The sequence below is a fragment of the Coenobita brevimanus genome, chromosome 4 (assembly GCF_032717465.1).
Source record: "Coenobita brevimanus isolate Jiangsu-jjx chromosome 4, ASM3271746v2, whole genome shotgun sequence".
Lineage (NCBI taxonomy): Eukaryota > Metazoa > Arthropoda > Malacostraca > Decapoda > Coenobitidae > Coenobita > Coenobita brevimanus.
Genome location: NC_136957.1, coordinates 1,752,063 through 1,757,062, shown reverse-complemented (window position 1 = coordinate 1,757,062; position 5,000 = coordinate 1,752,063).

The window sequence follows — 5,000 nt, the reverse complement described above, 5'->3', positions numbered from 1 at the left end:
CTAGTAATCAAGGAGACGCATTGTTACGAGCGGGCGCGAAGCCCTGGCGAGTCTTTGGTCAAGTAGTGACATTTTCTTACATACGAGCGACCCGACCCAGCCCGACCCGACCGTAACGCCTTTGAGAAGCTTATATCTCAGCAACCACAGGGCCGATCACTGCGTGGTGTGCACCATATGATAACTCAATTCTTTAAGATTGGTTTTTGACAGGTTTCATCGCACCCAGGCGGTGCACGTGGCATGTGACACGCGCCAATGCAGCATGTCGAAAATCTTCAAAAGAGGTGCACAGGCCAGACAGTTTGTGGTGAAGGCATGACACTTGGTAGGTAGATAGCCATCAGTATACTGTAGGCAGCCTCGGGGTGTAAGGCCACATTTCAATGCTTTCCGATTTAAATAGCCTCGCCTGTGTACTTCGAATTTAAATGGCCTCGCTCATACCTCGTCGACAAAGGCGTTTTACTGGTGTTAGGTAGATGTGTGTGTGCGTGTGTGTATGTGTGTGTGTGTGTGTGGTATAAGCTGACAAAGACCCCTAACCCTCAGTTGGTGGCCAGGTGCAGTCAGATTGGAGGGTTGATTTTGACTAGTAACCAAGGAGACTCATGCCTGCCTCATAACTAACGCTCATCTATTTTCACGTAACCACAAGAGAGAGAGAGAAAGAGAGAGAGAGAGAGAGAGAGAGCAATCTTTCCTCTCACATTAGAAAGAGAGCAGTTCGTCTGTATTCTGTTATTGCTCTCAGGAGGTGCTTTTAAAGAGAGAGAGAGAGAGAGAGAGAGAAATGAGATAGGTTAATTAAAGATTGTGATTTGTTATAAATGAGAGAGAGAGGGAGAGAGAGAGAGAGAGGGAGAGAGAGAGAGAGAGAGAGAGAGAGAGGGAGGGAGGGAGGGAGGGAGGGAGGGAGTGTAGCAATATATTACTGTTGATATATTAGAGTAAGGCGAGGGAGGGAAGGGGGAGGGAGGGAGAGAAATAATGGTGGGAGGGAGGGAGGAAGGGAGGGAAGGGGAGGGAGGGAGGAAGCGAGGGAGGGAGAGAGAAATAGTGTAGGGGGAGAGAGAAGAGAAGGAGGGGGGAGGGAGAGACAGAAGGGAGGGAGGGAGAGAAAGGAGGAACAGAGGGAGGGAAAGGGAGGGAGGGAGAGAAATGGTGGAGGGAGAGAAGAGAAGGAGGGAAAGAAGGGAAGGGAGAGAAAGAGAGAGGGATGAAGGGAAAGGATGAAGGAAAGAGAAAGGGAGAAGAGAGAGAGAGAGAGAGAGAGAGAGGAAATGAGAAAAAATTTAAAAAGGGAAGAGGAAGAGAAGAGAAGGAAGGAAGGAGGGAAGGAAGGAAGGAGAGAAGGAAGGAGGGAAGGAAGGAAGGAGAGAAGGAAGGAGGGAAGGAAGGAAGGAGAGAAGGAGAGAGGGAAGGAAGGAAATAAGAAAGGAAGGGAGGAGGAAAAAAAGGAGGGAAGGAAGAAAGGAAGGAAGGAAGGAAGGAAGAATGGAAGGAAGGAGAGAAGAGGGAGGAGAGAGAGAGAGGTAAGTTTATGTTGATTGATAAATTAGAAGGGAAGGAGGGAGGGAGGGAAGAAAGGAGGGAGAGATGGAGGGAAGGAGGGAAAAAGAGAAAGATGAGAGAAGGAAGGAGAAAATGAAGGAAAGTGAGAAAAGAAAGAGAAAGAAAATGGAGTGAGGAAGGAAAGAGGGAGGGAAGGAAGGAAGGAAAGAAGGAAAGAATCGAAGGGAGGGGGAAGGAAAAATGAAGGAAGGAAAGAAGGAAACGAGGAAGGAAGGAAGGAAGGAGCGAGGAAAGGAAGGAAAGAAGGAAATGAGGGAGAAAGGAAAGAAGGAAGGAAGAAGGAAGGAGGGAAGGAAGGGAGGGAGGGAGGAAAGATGATGGGGAAGGAAGAGAGATAAGCGTATGTTGATTGACAAATTAGGAAGGAGGGAAGGAGGGAGAGAGAGAGGGAGGGTCAGTAAGTTGGGGGAGGGGAGGGGGACTCTCTCTCTCTCTCTCTCTCTCTCGCTAAAAGTGAAAATAACTGTATAATAATAATAATAATAATAATAGTAATAATAATAATAATGATGATAATAATAATACTAATAATAAATTAATATAGACTCACTGAAATATCTACCTACCGACCTACCTACTTACCTTCCTACCTACCCTCCTACCTACTTACCTTCCTGCATACCCTTCTACCTACTTATCTATCTACCTACCTACCCACTTACCTACCTGCCTGCCTACCTACCTACCTGCCTACCTACCTACCTACTGACCCAAACAACTCTACCTGCAATTAACGTCAAGGTCATTACTACCTAATTACTCTCGTTACCTTGAAGACCTAAAGATTGAAGTGTAATTAGTGCCTCATCATCATTATCATCATCGTCATCATGACTAATAACAATAATATTGCCGTTCATAATAACAGCGATACTGATGATGATGATGAAAACAATAATAATAGTAATAATGATAATAATAATAATAACAATAATAACAATAATGATAATAATAATAATAACAATAATAATAATAATAATAATAATAACGATCGCCGTACACCTGTGCCAGTCCACTGTTGCCACTAAACCCTTGTTGTCCCAGGCATTGCCTACCAGAAGCCGAGCTACAAAGGCACCTTGAGGTCAAGGTGACTGATCTTGTGCAGGTCACCTTAGGTCATCACAGTCTATAAGTCCACCAAGTGTGCTGGCTCCAGCTGTAATGCTTCACCTTGAGGTCAAGGTGACTGATCTTGTGCAGGTCACCTTAGGTCATCACAGTCTATAAGTCCACCAGGTGTGCTGGCTCCAGCTGTAATGCTTCACCTTGAGGTCAAGGTGACTGATCTTGTGCAGGTCACCTTAGGTCATCACAGTCTATAAGTCCACCAAGTGTGCTGGCTCCAGCTGTAATGCTTCACCTTGAGGTCAAGGTGACTGATCTTGTGCAGGTCACCTTAGGTCATCACAGTCTATAAGTCCACCAAGTGTGCTGGCTCCAGCTGTAATGCTTCACCTTGAGGTCAAGGTGACTGATCTTGTGCAGGTCACCTTAGGTCATCACAGTCTATAAGTCCACCAAGTGTGCTGGCTCCAGCTGTAATGCTTCACCTTGAGGTCAAGGTGACTGATCTTGTGCAGGTCACCTTAGGTCATCACAGTCTATAAGTCCACCAAGTGTGCTGGCTCCAGCTGTAATGCTTCACCTTGAGGTCAAGGTGACTGATCTTGTGCAGGTCACCTTAGGTCATCACAGTCTATAAGTCCACCAAGTGTGCTGGCTCCAGCTGTAATGCTTCACCTTGAGGTCAAGGTGACTGATCTTGTGCAGGTCACCTTAGGTCATCACAGTCTATAAGTCCACCAAGTGTGCTGGCTCCAGCTGTAATTACACAGGAAAGCAAACAGCAACAGACCTTATGGTCCTTTCGAGGCTGCTTGTTAGAGAAAACTATGACTACAAGATCTAACTCTACATGTTGAAGGATAAGGATAGGAAAGCAAGAAGGCTCCCCCCACCACCAAACCCTCCAGGAAAAAGTGAGAAAAACCACCATGCAGCATGGAAAAACTGACATGGAAATTTTATAGGAAACATTGGAAAGGAAAAGTCACATTCTATAATACTTTATCTATAAGCTACCCGATAGAGTAACCTGAAAGAGAAAGTAAACAAATAAAATAATAGTTACGGCATGACATTATAAACCAGTTACATTGAGTTAATGGGAAGTCTGTGGACATAACGTGGAAGCTACACACTGCACAGTGTGGATGTTTAGGGGTGGTGCAGCAGCCTTGCCTGGCGCTTTTAAGGTAGGCAGCAGTCAATCAGGCCCTAGCTCCGTTTGCTCCACTGAGACAAGGAACTCTCCCATGTGGGACAAGTACACAAGTTTCATCCTGAAGCAGTGACCCCTGGTACATTAAAAATCCCGATGGTGGTCACTTGACTAACAGGGACCCTCAGTGATCCACAGCCCATCACAGGTCGAAAGTAAGAGTAGTGACCGTTAACTCAGGGTTATCTGTGCAGCTCCTAATCTGTGCTTATATTGCTTTCTTTGCGCTGGGGAGACTGAAAAGTATATAGGACGGGTGTCTCAGATAAAAGGGGACTGCACAGTGCACAGTGTGGATGTGCAATGCACAGAGTGGATGTTTAGGGGTGGTGCGGCAACCTTCCCTGGCGCTTTTTAGGTAGGCAGCAGTCAATCAGGCAATAGCTCCGTTCACTCCACTGAGACAAGGAACTCTCCCATGTGGGACAGTACACAAGTTTCATCCTGAAGCAGTGACCCCTGGTACATTAAAAAAATCCCGATGGTGGTCACTTGACTAACAGGGACCCTCAGTGATCCACAGCCCATCACAGGTCGAAAGTAAGAGTAGTGACCGTTAACTCAGGGTTATCTGTGCAGATCCTAATCTGTGCTTATAGTGCTTTGTTTGCACCGAATAAATTGAAAATGTATAATATCGTGACGCAACACTATGTACGGGTACATTGTTTACGGGGTGTCTTGTAGACTAAGGGGGCATGAACTTACATGTACCGTAGCTATAAAAGCAAGTTATTCGGACAGAAAAAGTTTGCTTCACCTTGAGGTCAAGGTGACTGATCTTGTGCAGGTCACCTTAGGTCATCACAGTCTATAAGTCCACCAGGTGTGCTGGCTCCAGCTGTAATGCTTCACCTTGAGGTCAAGGTGACTGATCTTGTGCAGGTCACCTTAGGTCATCACAGTCTATAAGTCCACCAAGTGTGCTGGCTCCAGCTGTAATGCTTCACCTTGAGGTCAAGGTGACTGATCTTGTGCAGGTCACCTTAGGTCATCACAGTCTATAAGTCCACCAAGTGTGCTGGCTCCAGCTGTAATGCTTCACCTTGAGGTCAAGGTGACTGATCTTGTGCAGGTCACCTTAGGTCATCACAGTCTATAAGTCCACCAAGTGTGCTGGCTCCAGCTGTAATGCTTCACC